The following is a 16,762-nucleotide window of genomic DNA, read 5'->3' as shown; positions in this document are numbered from 1 at the left end:
TAGAACAAGGTCCCCTTGAGGTATGCATTGTGTTTCTCCATCCTTTTGCATCATCCACCAGGTGCAACCTGGTCCCTGAGTGAAGACAACCCCCACGGATGGGATTGTCTTTGCTGGAGGCAGAACTAACCCAAATAGTTTTTACCAGCATACCTCTTGTATGTACCACTGGGACCTTATCTCCATCTGTTGTTCCCAAGGGCTCAGATTGGGCAGGACCTGCTCAGTTAGTGGAACCTCAGGTGTTCACTAACCATGTGGCCTTTGCTAAATTAATCTTCCAGTTCTTGAAAGTCCCCCCACCCAGTGCCTTCAAGGTGGTTTTAAGCAGGTCATTGCACTGTTCAACCTTCCCAGCTGCTGATGCATGAGAAGGAATATGTTACATTCCCTCAATGCCATGTTCTCTGGCCCAGGTATTTATAAGGCCGTTCTTGAAATGAGTCCCGTTATCTGACTCAATCCTCTCAGGGGTACCATGCCTCCACAGGACTTGCTTTCCAAGGCCCCGGATGGTGTTCCGGGCAGTGGCATGAAGCACAGGGTAGGTCTCCAGCTGAAATGAGCAGGGTCTATGCCTTTATTAATAGTCAGCTCTTTATTAAAAAGATCAGCTCAGCAGGGGGCTCGACACGGAGCTTGCCCCCACTGTTGTAGCTTTCCCGGTAGCCTGGAGTCTCCGTGGCACACTGGTAGCTGGAGGTGTGCAGTCTGTATCTGCAGTCCCAGAAGACCGTCCTATCTCCTTTCCTCCTGGCACACTGGTAGCCGAAGGGTGAGAGGATGTGCAGAGCCTGCTGCCGAAGTCCAGCAGCAGCTATCCCTCTCCTTCCCTCCTGGTAACACCAGAAAAAGTTGTTCCTTTGTGCCTGCTTCCCACAGCCCAGTCCAGTCTGGTCCTCTGCAGGTTATGGTGACAGGTCAAACACAGACTAGAGATGTGGCTCCCTTTTCCCCAACCAGCACACCCATCCAGCCCCCTCCACTATGCCCAGCCTTCCATTTAGGGGTGTTTTCATCCCCAAAACCCCCTCCCATGATTCCACTGGTCTCCCTATTTTGCATCCCAGTCCTAGAATGGTAGTGAGGGTGGGGCAGTAGGTGATTCCCAGGAGCAATTAGCTAATTAACATTTCAATGTCAGTACTTAGTTCGAGCCAAGTGTCCCAACCAGGCTGTTTTGTTCATAACACAGCCATCCAGTTGTGTCTTCCACCATGGTCAGCATGTAGTGCTTGCCTTGGTGGGTTTGGGGACGTGTGATGTCGTAAATCTGCCAGGCCTCCCCATATTATATTTGGACCATCGCCCAGCATACCATAGGGGCTTCACCCGCTTGGCCTGCTTGATTGTAGCACATGGCTCACAGTCATGGATAACTTGAGAAATACTGTCCATGGTTAAATCCACCCCCTCGGTCTCATGCCCACTTATCGGTGGTATCTCTGCCCTGATGACCTGAGGCATCATGAGCCCATCGAGGTAGGAATAACTCTCCCTTGTGTTTCCAATCTAAGTCTTTCTTTGACACTAGCTTTTCTGCCTGATCTACATGCTTGCTATTTCGGTGTTCCTCATTAGCCCGACTCTTGGGGACATGGGGAACTACATGGCGAACTTTCACAGGTAGCTTCTCTATCTAAGTGGCAATGTTTTTCCATTCATCAGCAGCCCAGTCTGGCTTTCGCCTGTGCTGCCAGTTAGCCTTTTTCCACCTTTCCAGCCAACTCCACAGGGCATTGGCTACCATCCACTCAGGAATGTTCATTATCCAAAAACCTATGGCACCTAGGAAAGCCTGTGTTTCTTTCTTGCTGGTCGGTGGAGACATTGCAGTGATTTTATTGATGACCTCAGTGGGAATCTGATGCCATCTGTCTTGCCACTTCATTCCCAGGAACTGGATCTCTCAGGCAGGTCCTTTTACTTTGCTCTTCTTGATGACAAAGCTGGCTTTCAGGAGAATTTGGATTATTTTCACTCCTTTCTCAAACACTTCTGCTGCTGTCTTCCCTCATACAATGATGTCATTGATACTGCAGGTGTTCTGGAGCTTCACCCTTTTCCAGTGCAGCCTGAATCAGTCCATGGCAGATGGTGGGGCTGTGTTTCCACCCCTGGGGCAGTCAGTTCCAGGTGCATTGCATGCCCCTCCACATAAAGGCAAACTGAGGCCTGCATTCTGCTGCCAGAGGAATGGAGAAAAAAGCATTAGCAATGTCAATAGTGGCATACCACTTCACTGCCTTGGACTCCAGCTCATACTGGAGTTCCAGCATGTCCGGCACAGCAGCGCTCAGTGGTGGTGTCACTTCATTCAATGCACTGTAGTCCACAGTCAATCTCTATTGTCTTTCAGACTTGCGCACAGGCTAAATGGGGCTATTAAAGAGTGAGTGGGTTTTGCTGACCACCCCTTGGCTCTCCAGCTCACGGATCACGTTGTGGATGGGGATCACGGCATCTTGATTTAGCCGATCCTGCTGGTGGTGCACTGTTGAGGTGGCAGTTGGTACTCATTGCTCTTCCACCCTCAGGAGTCCTACTGTAGATGGGTTTTCTGATAGTCCAGGCAAGGTGTTCAATTGCTTAATGTTTTCTGCCTCTACAGCAGCTATGGCAAAAGGCCATCTGAGTTCTTTTGGGTCTTTGTTGTCGGAATCTGTGGGTATTGGTGATTCCGAGATTGTAGAAAGTCTCTGTCTTTCTGCCCCGTTGCCAAAGAAGAAGCCATAATTCGTCTGTGCTGTTTTCAAGGTTGTTTATTCTTGCTTATCTCTAACATGTTCTGCTGCCCTGCCGCAGGTCTGTCCTGCAGGGCAGCGTGCGGGGCTCTGCCCCTCAGTGGGATGGTACAAACATTATATACCAGAAACTACGTGTACTATATTTACAATAATGTGCCAATATCTATCATCTACGTTAAACAGCGTGTCCCCAGCCTAAACCAATAGAAAAATGCCAACACTACAGTGAAACATGGAGGACATGAAGAAGGAGGAAAAGGACAAGACACACCCAATTTCCTCCATCTTGTCCCCTCTGAACCCCCAATCTAGAAACCTAAAATTTTACTTTTGCACCCGTGCCACACTTAATTATTACTTATATCAAACACTCAGAGCTTGTAATTCATCCTGTAAGATTGAAAACTCTTCCATGGAAAGAGATCAGAGACAGTGGAACTGCAGAGCTTCACAGGGGGATCGGCCGCCCCTCCTCTTCCCTCGCCGCCCAGCACGCCCACGCTCGGGGTGTCATGGTGTTAGGAAAATAAGGCCTTTTTGTTCATAATATAGAGTTTTCACATCTATAAAATAGAATTTTCACTTAGAGTTTTCACTTGTCTGAACATGTTCTCATTTTGCCAGGCATTCCAGAATATCTCTCAAGGACAAGTTCGTTACAAACTGTTTTAGGGAGTTGAAACTAATTTAGGGAGTTGAGGTTGCTAGGCACCAAAGCACCTAAGCGAATATCTTCAAGGACAGTTCCGTTACAGACTTAGCAAAACATGTAATCTTGTGGAATGCGAGTAAACGTGCCTAGAAATAACATTTCTTGTTTTGAGAAAATTCCCAGATCCCAGGGACAACCTTGAGGAAGACTACTGGCCTTCATCCCACGACCACCAGGAGGCAGAAAACGACCACCTAGCAACAGAGTGCACCTGCGCAGAAAAGACACCAGAACGTCACACATCCGGAAGAGAAGACCCAATAAGTTGGGGGGGAACGGGGCACGAAAATGCGGTAGTTGGAATAACTGCTGCCCAGCACGCTGATTTGCTTTCGTTTCCTACCATTAATAAATCTTTTAATTGGATTAGAAAGCCTATTGTGCTCGTTCATAACAATTTGGTGCCGTGACTCGGATCGCGGATCTGGGGAACCTCTCTCTGAGAGGGGCGCCACGATTCCGCTCCTTTGAGCGGACTCAGACCGGGGTTTCTACCCTCATCCCGACCGACGAACCTAAAAGCCTAGAAAGCGAAAGCAAAAAAAAAGGGAAGCGGGCCCAGGGTACCCCTTAAATTTTGTGCACAAAGTCCGGACGAAGACGCAGGACGCGTAAGTATAGAGGGACCCGTCCGGGCGGGGTTCGGGATCCCGGAGTACGGCGAGTGTGTGTGTGAATGAGAGGAGAACCGGCAGCCGGATTCTCCAAGTGATTGTGGACCCTTAGTAGTGCGTTTTCCAGAGCTCGCGAGGGCCTGGGCCACGAACCAGGGGAAGCGATTGTGCTGTCGTGAGTGGTTGAAGGTACTCCGGAGGACATGGGGCAGGGGAAGAGTAAGAGTAAATCCCCCTCCCCGGTGGGGGTAAAACTTCCCCCAATTCCTAAGGATAGTCCCTTAGGGTTTATGCTGACAAATTGAAAGCACTTTCCAGGAGCACCTGGGAAGGATAAAGCAAAGATGATACACTATTGCATAGAAGTATGGGGAGGACAAGAGATTTCTAAAGGTGTTTTTTGGCCCATCTTTGGGTCCTCAGAGGACTGGGTAAAGCAACTGTTAAACGGTTGGATAAACACTAAACAACCTCCTAACCCTGAGGAGAGTGCCTATGCCCGAGTCTGGACAGAAAAACCGGAGGTGCTCGTGTTTAAACTCTCGGGGGTTTCAGGGGGAAAGAAAAAGAAGGGGCGAGCGGAAGAAGTAATTATTGCACCCCCGCCCTACATTCCCCCTGCGCCGAATGCACCCCCTCCTCCTCCACAATCGGATGAGGAAGAATCAGACTCAGACTCTGATCAACCCTCAGGCTCGCGCGGTCCCCTTACCCGAAGTAAGACGCGAGGCAAACTATTTCCTTTAAGGGAAATGCCCATGGGGGGGCCACAGACGGGGATTGGGTTCATTTCGGTGCCCTTGAGTTCAGGGGATGTTAGAGACTTTAAGAAGGAGATGGGAAATTTGTTAGAAGATCCCCTGGGCGTGGCAGAGCGGGTGGATCAATTTTTAGGTCCTAATATATATACTTGGGAGGAATTACAATCTATACTTAACATTTTATTCACGGTTGAGGAAAAGAACATGATAAGAACTGCTGGAATGCGGGTCTGGGATGCTCAACCTGCACATGCCCAGCAGCGGGCCGATACCAAATGGCCTCTCGAGAATCCCAATTGGAATAACCAGGATCCGGTCCATAGAGCTAACATGCGGGACTTTCGGACCATATTAATTGATGGTATAAAAGAGTCCGTTCCTAGGGGCCAGAACATAAATAAAGCATTTAATGACAGACAAAAGAAGGATGAAACCCCCACTGAATGGTTAGAAAGGTTAAGGAAAAGTTTTCAGCTGTACTCGGGGTTAAACCCGAATGACCCAATGGGACAGGCAATTCTTAAAGTCCAGTTTGTCTCTAAGTCCTGGGATGATATTAGGAGAAAGATACAGAAAATGGATGATTGGCAGGACAGGGGTTTAGAGGAATTATTGCGAGAGGCACAGAAGGTTTATGTCCGAAGAGAGGATGAAAGTCAGAAGAAGCAGGTGAAAATGATGGTTGCTGCGGTAAGGGAAAGCAGGCGGGCGGAGGAAGGACAGAAGAGAGTCACTTGGAATAGGGAGGGTGACAAGGGAAAGGTAGGAGAAAGGGTGTGTTATTATTGTGGTAAGAAGGGACATTTCAAAAAGGAGTGCAGAAGGAGGCTTAAGGACGAGGAGGAGTTCAAAATCGAATAGGGGAGTCAGGGGCTCTACTTTATGGGGACCGGGAAACATCAAAAAGAGCCCTTGATAAAATTGAAGGTGGGTCCCCAGAGCCAGGAAATAAATTTCTTGGTCGATACGGGGGCAGAGAGATCTACTATTCAATTTCTGCCTCAGGGCTGTAATTTATCGAAACAGACAGCCACGGTAATAGGGGCTAAGGGGGAACCATTTGAAGTACAAATTATTAAAGAGGTGATGGTAGAATCAGGAACTAAGATGGGGGTGGGTGATTTCCTATTAGTTCCTGAAGCGGACTACAATTTGTTAGGGAGAGACTTGATTGTTGAATTAGGAATTCAAATTGAAGTAGTAGAAAAAGAGTTAAAGATTAGACTCTGCCCCCTCCGTTTAGAAGACGAAGAGAAAATAAACCCTGAAGTATGGTATAATCCAGGAACCGTGGGCAAATTAAATATAACCCCATTTACAGTAAAAATCAGGAATCCCGAGGTCCCGGTAAGAATAAAACAGTATCCAATTTCACTAGAAGGGAGGAAAGGGTTAAAACCTGAAGTTGAAAGGCTGTTAAACAAAGGACTGCTAGAACCATGTATGTCGCCTTTTAACACCCCGATCCTGCCAGTAAAAAAGGCAGATGGATCCTACCGATTGGTGCATGACCTTAGGGAAATCAATAAGAGAACCATAGCTCGGTTCCCAGTGGTGGCAAACCCCAATACTCTTTTAAGCAAACTAGGACCTGAGAACGAGTGGTATAGTGTCATAGATCTGAAAGATGCTTTTTGGGCTTGCCCTCTAGACGAGTCTAGTCGAGATTATTTTGCCTTCGAGTGGGAAGACCCCGATACAGGAAGGCGGCAGCAACTTCGGTGGACTGTGTTACCCCAAGGGTTTACGGAATCCCCCAATTTATTCGGGCTAGCCCTAGAACAAGTTTTACAAGATTATAAGACAGCCTCAGAAGTGAAACTAATTCAATATGTGGATGACTTGTTAATAGCAGGGAGCGAAGAAGACAAAGTCCGGGAGGAGAGTATCAAGTTATTAAATTACTTAGGATCAAAGGGGTTAAAAGTCTCCAAAGCGAAGTTACAATTTGTAGAAGAGGAAGTTAAATACCTGGGACATTATTTGAAAAAGGGAGAAAAGAGGATTGACCCAGACCGGGTGCAAGCAATTCTGTCTCTCCCTCTACCACAAAATAAACGACAAATTCGTCAAGTATTAGGACTTACGGGATATTGTAGACAGTGGATTGAAAACTATAGTGGGAAAGCAAGATTTTTATATCACAAACTTACCCAGGATGGTCACCTTAAGTGGACAGAAGAAGAAAGATCTAAATTTCAAGAATTAAAAGAGACCTTAGTCCACGCTCCAGTCTTGAGCCTCCCGGACCTAAATAGACCCTTCTTTTTATTCGTTAATACCACAGATGGGGTAACGTACGGGGTACTTACTCAGGATTGGGCAGGGAAAAAGAAACCTATTGCCTATCTATCTAAAATCTTAGACCCCGTGAGTAGGGGATGGCCTAGCTGTCTGCAAATAATTGCAGGGTGTGCAGCACTAGTAGAAGAGTCACGGAAAATCACTTTTAATGCTACTTTAAAAGTATTAACTCCACATAACATACGGAGTGTGATGCAACAGAAAGCAGATAAATGGATATCTGATGCCAGGCTCCTGAAATATGAAGGGATTTTATTAGAAACCCCTAATTTTACCTTAGAAACCACCACTCTGCAAAATCCAGCCTCCTTCCTTTTCGGAGAGCCCGAAACTGAATCACTGATGCACGACTGTGTAATCACTATAGAAGAACAAACTAAAATTAGACCTGACCTAGAAGAAGAGGAATTAGAAACTGGAGAGAAATTGTTTGTTGATGGATCATCCAGAGTAGTCGAGGGTCAAAGAAGATCAGGATATGCCATAGTGGGGGGGCCTGACCTAGAAGTAATCGAATCTGGAGCCCTAGACAAAACATGGTCAGCCCAAGCCTGCGAGATATACGCTATCCTAAGAGCCTTGGAACTATTAGAAGGAAAAGAGGGGACCATCTATACAGATTCTAAATATGGGTACGGGGTGGTACACACTTTTGGGAAATTATGGGAAGAAAGGGGCCTCGTGAACTCACAGGGGAGGGACTTAATACATCAGAAGCTAATAGTAGCCCTCCTGAGGGCTTTGAGAGGCCCTACAAGGATAGCGGTGGTCCATTTAAAAGGGCATCAACGGGGAATGGATTACCGAAGTAGGGGTAACAATGCGGCAGATTATGAGGCAAAGAAAGCTGCAATTATTAAAACACTAACCTTAAGTGAAGGAGTTAGGAAAGACCTTGTAGATACCCCAAAAGACCCTGAGTCGACTACCCAGGATAAGCTGATATTTACAATAGAAGAACAGGAGAAGCTTACAAAATTAGGAATAAAAGAGAAATCAGGGAAATGGCTGTTAAAGGATGGGAGGGAAGTTCTACCTAGAGCCATAGCTCAGCGGATGCTCAGTAAATTACACCAGAGAACACATTGGGGGGCTCAAGGACTGGTGGATCACTTTGCCACCCATTACATGACGGTGGGCCTACATGACTTAGCGAAAGGGATTACTAGGAGTTGTCCAACCTGTCTACGGGTAAACAGAAAAAACCTAAGGAAACTGCCCCTGGGTGGGAGGCCAGTGGCAAAGAAGCCCTTTTCAAATCTGCAAGTAGACTTTACTGAGCTCCCCAAGGTAGGGAGACTGAAATATCTTTTGGTTATAGTGGATCATCTAACACATTATGTGGAAGCAATCCCCACTGCCAGGGAGACAGCTCGGACAGTAACAAAAGCCTTGCTGGAAGAAGTAATACCTAGATATGGGGTCCCAGAGACGATAGACTCTGATAAAGGCCCCCATTTTACTTCAAAAATAACACAGATGCTAGCAGAAGCTCTGGGCATAAAATGGGAACAACATACCCCCTGGCATCCACAGAGTTCGGGGAGGGTAGAAAGAATGAATGGAGAAATTAAGAAACAACTCACCAAATTAGTACTAGAAACTAAACTATCCTGGATAAAATGTCTGCCGTTGGCATTATTAAATGTTCGAACTCAGCCACGAGCTGATATAGGACTGTCCCCATTTGAAATGTTGTATGGGATGCCCTATTCCCTAGAAAAAGTTCAAACTAATCCTAACATTACTGATCAAAGTATTAATAAATATTTAACCACTTTAATGAAATATAAAAAACAGTTATGGGAAAAGGGGATGTGGGCCCAAAGACCACCCCTAGATCTTGTGTTACACCAGGTACAACCCGGCGACTGGGTCCTCATCCGAAGCTGGAAGGAAGATTCAATCACCCCAAAGTGGGACGGACCATATCTGGTTTTAATCACCACTGACTCCGCAGTCCGCACAGCAGAGAAGGGATGGACTCATGCTAGCAGAATAAAGGGGCCGGTGGATCCAACTCGATTCCATACAGCTTCCAGGGAAACGAGCTGGAAAATTGACGGGAAGCCGGGGGATTTAAAGTTAACAGTAAAAAGGACTTACAAATAATTTTCATGAACACTATCAACTCTAAGGACATTTGGGTTGGGGATAACTGGGGACTGCAAGTACAACTGGTGGGAGAAACAAAACCCCCAGGATACTGTAAACGTCTAGAGGATTCAGCCCAGCAGCCCTTTTATCGGTTCATCCGACTTGAAAAAGAGCAGAAACCTTGGGAAGGGGAGGGCCATGCTGAACATCAAAGTATTAGAGTAAAGTGTAGCTGGTTAGATTGTCATTGTTACCCTTTTGCCTGTTTTTCCTGCAAAATCTGTAAAGGATTGTGGTGGGCTCACTGCAGAAAGGGGAGAGCTCCAAAAAGTGTATGGGGGCTCGTCCGGGATGTTGGCTTTGCTATATGATAAATCCACCCTTTTATGAAGCTATTGGGATTACATCTGAGGCAAGAGAAATAAATGGTACAAATCCAAAGGAGTGTCTCTGGAGAAAGGGAAGAGATAGTGTTTCAGGCATTACACTGTCCCAAGTTAGTGGACAAGGAAGGTGTGTAGGGAAGGTTCCAGCAGATATGCGACACCTCTGCAACACGACAATAAGCATTAGCAAAACAAACAAGCCTTCTGATTGGCTTATGCCAGCAGTCAATACTAAATGGGTATGTCAACAACTTGGAGTTACACCCTGCCTATCGGTAAAAGCCTTTAATAATTCAGATTTCTGCATTCAAGTTCTGATAATCCCCAGAATCGTATACCATCCAAAAGAATACGTACTAGAACATCAAATGACCCCTGAACACTACCTGGCTAAAAGGGAACCACTTACAACACTAACGGTAGCAATTTTGCTCAGCATAGGAGGAGCAGGAGTAGGAACAGGGGTTGCCTCCTTAGTGAGTCAAAACCAGGGTATGAAAGCTCTGCGCACATCTGTAGATGAAGATCTGAGTAGAATAGATAAAGCCATAAGTGAACTAGTTAAATCAGTGAAATCCCTTTCTGAGGTAGTCCTCCAAAACCGAAGGGGATTAGATTTGTTATTCTTACAGCAGGGGGGGCTTTGTGTTGCTTTGCAGGAAGAATGCTGCACTTATGTAGATCACACGGGTATTGTAAAAGACACGATGGCTGAATTACGCAAACAAATAGAACAACGAAAAAGAGAAAGAGAATCCCAGCAGAGTTGGTATGAATCCTGGCTTACCTATTCTCCCTGGCTAACCACTCTATTATCCACCCTTGCAGGACCAGTAATTTTACTAATTCTAGTACTTACTTTTGGGCCATGTATTTTTAACAAGCTTATTACAATAGTGAGAAATAGATTAGAAGCTGCACATTTAATGATGGTAAAACCAAAATACGAGCCACTTAGCGAAGTAGAAACTGAAGATTATTTAGAATTAAGCAAAAGGGAATTAGAGCGCTTTAGTGAACAAAAAGAGGGTTAAAATAAAAAGGGGGGATATTGTTAGGAAAATAAGGCCTTTTTGTTCATAATATAGAGTTTTCACATCTATAAAATAGAATTTTCACTTAGAGTTTTCACTTGTCTGAACATGTTCTCATTTTGCCAGGCATTCCAGAATATCTCTCAAGGACAAGTTCGTTACAAACTGTTTTAGGGAGTTGAAACTAATTTAGGGAGTTGAGGTTGCTAGGCACCAAAGCACCTAAGCGAATATCTTCAAGGACAGTTCCGTTACAGACTTAGCAAAACATGTAATCTTGTGGAATGCGAGTAAACGTGCCTAGAAATAACATTTCTTGTTTTGAGAAAATTCCCAGATCCCAGGGACAACCTTGAGGAAGACTACTGGCCTTCATCCCACGACCACCAGGAGGCAGAAAACGACCACCTAGCAACAGAGTGCACCTGCGCAGAAAAGACACCAGAACGTCACACATCCGGAAGAGAAGACCCAATAAGTTGGGGGGGAACGGGGCACGAAAATGCGGTAGTTGGAATAACTGCTGCCCAGCGCGCTGATTTGCTTTCGTTTCCTACCATTAATAAATCTTTTAATTGGATTAGAAAGCCTATTGTGCTCGTTCATAACAATTGTGAGAGGGTGCTGACCGCGATGCAACACATTTAGCTCTGACTTTCGGTCCTGTGACTCGCACAGGTGCTGCATTGATCTTCCTCACCTCCTCCTTCATCTCCTCTTTGAACTCCTTAATCACAGCAGAGACATGAGCCTGCATCAGGCCATTGATCATACTCTCGCAAATTCTAAGCTCGTTGGTGACAGAGCCCACTGTCTCTCGGTTGGTATCAGCATTGATTGTTGCCATGAAGGTGGTGTATTGAGATGACCCTAGATTTGCCAGACTCCACAACATTTGCCCTGTGCACCTGACCTTGTCAGGGTCATTATCATGCTGTCCATCCCTCCCAAAGAGTATCTCCAATACCTCCACTTCTTTCAACTGTTGGATCCCTTCTTCAAGGGTCTTCCAGTGCATTCTATGCTGGTGCTCCTGCATTCTCTCACTGTGGACAAACCTCTCTCTGACACTCATTAAAAGCCACTCCCAGAGGGAAAGGGACCCTGGCTCTTTTACAAAAATGTGATTCATACCTGAGTCCTGGGTCAAGGGTCCCAAATTCCTTGCCTCACCACCATCTAGTTGCATGCCTCTACCTATAAGGTCCCAGACCTGGAGTAACCAGGTTGTATAAGCCTCACATCCCCATTGTACAACATTTTTGTGCAGATTACAGAGACTGTCATATGTCAGGGACTTGGTGATGATCCCAACCTCTGGCTCCTCTGTGGGTTGTGAGGGCCCCTGTTATGGTTTGACTTTGGTATAATGCTAGTGCTCTCTTGAAAATGTAATTTATTAATTGAATGCTGTGAAATGCGATTGAGAACAGAGTAAAACAGGTCTAAGCTTAATAATAAGGAGAAAGAAAACTTTATTAAGCTATTACTCTTACTATAAAAGAAAAAGAAGGGGGGAAAAAGTAAAAAATTTGAAATGAAAACCTTTTAAAACATTCCTCCCCCCACCACCCAACTCCAACAAATTATAGCGAGACACATTTGGACTCTTAATTAAGTCTTCAACCTTTCACATAATGGCTTTTCCCCTCCCCCACCTAGGTCGTGACTGGGCAGGGGAGGTTTGCACTCTCCGCTGACCGGAACTAAAAAGAGCGAGTTCTCTTGGGAATTCTGCTTTTAACCCCTCTGTGTTCTCAGAGGTGTGTCCACCTTCAATTGGTCACTCTAAGTGTCAGTATCTAAACCAGACCCCTGACTGGATTGACTTCTTCCTTCTGAGAAAATTCTTTTCCTGTGTCAAACCACAACACTCTACCCTTGGCTTCTGAGAACACAGATTACAAAAATCATTATCAAAATTACATTTAATTAAATACATGCTTTGTTCTTATTCCTCTTTGATTTTATCTCACAGCCTTTATTTTATCACTATCTTATCTTACCCAGAATTTCATTCCCGGTCAGGGAACCAAAAATGTCATGGTTTGACTTTGGCATAATGCCAGCACCCTCATGAAAATGTAATTTATTAATTGAATGCTGTGAAATGCGATTGAGAACAGAGCAAAACAGGCTTAAGCTTAATAACAAGGGAAAAAAAAAACAACTTTATTAAGCTACTACTACTACTATAAAAGAAAAAGAAGGGGAAAAAATACAAAGTTTGAAATGAAAACCTTTTAAAACATTCCTCCTCCCACCACCCAACTCCAAAAAATTACAGCGAGACACATTTGGATCCTTAATCAAGTCTTCACCCTTCTACATAATGAATATTGAGTTTATCAGGGGAGAGAGGAGTCTTCCTTGTACTATAGACCCCCAGGAAACACAGCTCCTACCTCTTGTGTTTCTATGTCATACATGGCACCGCCCAGACACACCGGCCTGTGTGACACTCTCCTCTCCATGTCACAGTGCTCTCACTACTGTGCATGGACAGAGACTGCTTATAGGGCCCCTTTAAGGATGCTTTGCTAAGGACTAAAAGGAACAACAGTCTGGTGTTTAATTTTGGGACTACAGTCTCCCCCATTTTCCCCTGGGGCTGAGGGTCTAAGAACAGAGATCTCCTTCTCTTCTTCACTGAAGACGGAGGGCATCCTCACACCCTCCTCCTCTTTTCTCTGTTTATTGTTGAACTGGTAGTTGCTGAAGGAGTTTCTTGGCTCACCATTGCATCCCCCTAAAATGCAGTCTCTCTTGGAGGAAGGATTGGTTCTGTCTATGGCTGACAAAAAGAGTCTAGCCAAAAGCTACTCCATCATCTCTCCCCAACCTTCTTTCCCTAACATCTGAGGTCCTAGGCTGTCTCTCTTTCTTTTAAACTGAGGAGGAGTAATATTTTATAAAGCCTTTATTTCACAGAAAAGGGTTAAAAGTCCTGGACTCCCCGGATGGCTGCAATCTCGGCCCAGGACTCTGTCTCTTGTCTCCCACGCTCGGCATCTTCCCCCCCCCCTTCTCCTTCTCCTCTGCCGGCAAACTTCCAGGTGTTTGCAGGCTCTCTATCTCTTTTCCCTCTAGCTTAGGGGAGGCGGGGGCGGGGGGGGGGAACAAAGACATCTCAGACGTTCTTCACTCTTCCGTCCACAGGAGCTGGTCCAGTTTGGTTTTAGTTTTTTTATCCCCTGGCCTATCTCTGCAGGCCATATGGCTTTTCCCCTCCCCCACCTAGCTCATGGCTAGACAGGAGAGGTTTACACTCTCCACTAACCGGAACTAAAAAGAGTGAATTCTCTTAAGAATTCTGCTTTTAACCCCTCTATATTCTCAGAGGTGTGTTCACCTTCAATTAGTCACCCTAAGTATCAGTATCTAAACCTGACCCCTAACTAAATTAACTTCTTCCTTCTAAAAAAATTCTTTTCCCGTGTCAAACCACAACAGCCCTCCATTCTTATCTTTTTCTGAGTGCTCTGATTTCATCTTAGACCTCCTTGTTTCCACAGGGGCGACTGCTGCTGGCTGTGACTGGCTTTGCAGTTCAGCTGGAACCTGGAAGGTTGTAGCATCTGTGGGTTCCACTGCTGCACTATTAGACTCTCCTTCTTTGAGGCAGGGGGAGGGTTTCACACCAGCTGGAGAAATGCACTCCTTCAGCATCTGGCTCATTTAATGTATCTCCTTCACCAGAATCCCCACCCAATCTGGGTGGTTCATTTCTGAGGTGGGCTGTGGGGCAGGGTCAGGCTCTGGGGCAGCAGCATCTCTAATCTCTGGTGCCGTGTCAGGTTCTGTGGTAGCATCCCTAGTCTCTGGAGTAGGTGTCAGGGTGGTTAGCCAGGTCAATATGAACCCTTCGAAAACTGGTGGAGCACGCCCAAAAAGATGGTTAAAAGGTTGGGAGAAAATTTCCCTCGGTATCATTTCCTTACAGTAAGTACCATTATTAAAGTAACCCCAAAAACATAATTAGTGTGTGATAGCTGTGAATCCATGTGCCTGCCTTCCAGAGGAAGTTAGAGATCCATGAATTCCTCACCTTATTAACCCATAAAACAAACTGGATACCAGCCACAGTAGCCTTAGTTATAGGACCCATGTTTTGATAAGGGCCTGAAAATTGGAGAAATACAGCCACGACCACGTGCCACCCAAACCAAGGTAAGCTAGACCACATGATGACACTTAACAAGGTTTCTATATCAGCACACAAAAATTAGATTATTCAAGAACTGTTATTCCCCTTTTCTCTCGATGCCCTCATGCTTCACATTGGGCACCAAAATCTGTTTTGGTTTGAAAAGACAGGTGTCTTCTTAAGGAAGGCAGGACCCTCCCCTGAAATGGAAAAAGTAAACCCCCTCCCTCCAAATTATTATAATTTTGAAATTAAAAGGCTCTTGGGCAAAGACATGGGAATAGGATTAACAGTTCTTTACTAGGAAAACTAAAAATACAAATGTAATAGTACAAACAAAAAAAAATACTGACAAAGTCAGAATACGACCTGACACCCTGTGGGTCAGGGTGTTGGTAGCAGTCCGATTGAATGGTGGCTGCAGTTCTCCTGCAGTGACAGGTGTGGTTCTGTTGAAGCAGTGATCCTGTAGAAGGGTGTACATTTCCTCTGAAGGTCCGGTGGTGGTGTAGATGGGCCTGGTCTTCCTCTGGGAATCCAGTGGAGAAGACAGCTGCTCCTCTGGGAATCCAGTGGGAAAAGGCTGGCTGTGGTCTTCAAATCTCTGATTATATCCAGGTAGTAATGCTTGGCTCCTCCCTCTGGGCAGAGCTTCTTACAGTGAGATGATGTAGTTTTATCAGTCATGCAGTGACACTCAATGGCCCATTAACAGAAGATATCTCCCAGGAGGGAAGATTGTGGAAGAGATAAAGAAAACTGCCCAATTAACAGAAGATAACTGCCCCACAGATAGGAATAGAATACACACACGCATTTCCAACCTAAGTCAATGAATCATCTCATGGATGGGAGTTTCAGAGTCCTTGTTAGTGCAGTATTCTCAACGGTGCACTGTTGTGTTAGCTATTCAGTACTTGCTGTTCTTCTACCCTCAACAGTCCCACAGCAGAAGGGTCCTCTGAGAGACTAGGCAAGGTATTCAGCTGTCTAATTTCCTCTGTCTCAACAGCAGCTATCCCAAAAGCCCAACAATGCCTTTGAAATACCCTCTGCTGAAGTAAAGTACACCAAGGATACATGGGGCCTCTGGGCCAGTCACAATGGAGTGTTTTTGCCATCTCTTCCTAGCCAGGACCAGTTCAGCTTCCAGTATAGTCAGCAGTTGGAATCCCCCTGTCACCCCAGAAACAGAGATGGATTCTGCCCCACTATATCTCAATGTTAACGTTCAGGAACACACATAATCACGGGATATGATTATATGCAGGTGCTTTTATTGAAGAGCCCTGGTAATCAGGGGTACAGACCCAAATCTGACTCCGACATGGCTTTCAAGCTGAATGTATTTTATATTCTATCGTTATATAACTTACATATTATTTATTAAACTTATATTGTTCTATTGTATACATTGACTTTATTCAAGCATGAGTTTCTCGTGATCTTTCTCAAGCCCCTGACCACAGTTTCTCATTATTATTATGATGATTAAACAGTAATTATATTTAATTTCTAAACAATCATCACATCTAACAATTATATTATTTATCATGTACTAGCTACACAGGTGCAGTTCTATCCAATTCAAGTCCTACACTTCCCAGGGTATTTTTCCCAGGGCCTACTAAGCTTAATTTTCCTTCTAACCCTAAATCCCTATGATTTTAAAAACCTTTTACTATTATCAATGGCATCAGGGTACATTGTGCACTGGTGGGAACTAAAGCCTTATACTTCTGTGGGTCTTATGTGCCAGGCCATCGGATACACATAGTCCAGTAGATCCAATTGTCTCTTTCCTCTACCTGGCTAGAGGCAGGGCCCTTCTAGTTCTGGTCATGGTGCTTGTTTCTCACTTGTAAATATGACCTGGAGGTCCCTTCAAGAGGATGGGAAATAACATTAGTCCTCCATTCTGTCTGAGGGCCTGCCCACTAAAAACTTGTAAGGGTAACAG

At 45.2% G+C, this 16,762-nt stretch overlaps 1 long non-coding RNA gene across 1 annotated transcript; it reads left to right on the top strand.

The window, feature by feature from the left end:
* Positions 1 to 3,301: 3,301 nt before the first annotated feature.
* Positions 3,302 to 11,242, top strand: LOC140682147 (uncharacterized). The gene is made up of 2 exons (XR_012053409.1): positions 3,302 to 4,070; positions 8,996 to 11,242. It is a non-coding gene; the product is annotated as an uncharacterized lncRNA (long non-coding RNA).
* Positions 11,243 to 16,762: the final 5,520 nt, after the last annotated feature.

This window comes from Taeniopygia guttata, chromosome W (assembly GCF_048771995.1).
Source record: "Taeniopygia guttata chromosome W, bTaeGut7.mat, whole genome shotgun sequence".
Classification (NCBI taxonomy): domain Eukaryota; kingdom Metazoa; phylum Chordata; class Aves; order Passeriformes; family Estrildidae; genus Taeniopygia; species Taeniopygia guttata.
This window is presented reverse-complemented; position numbering and strand designations above follow the sequence as displayed.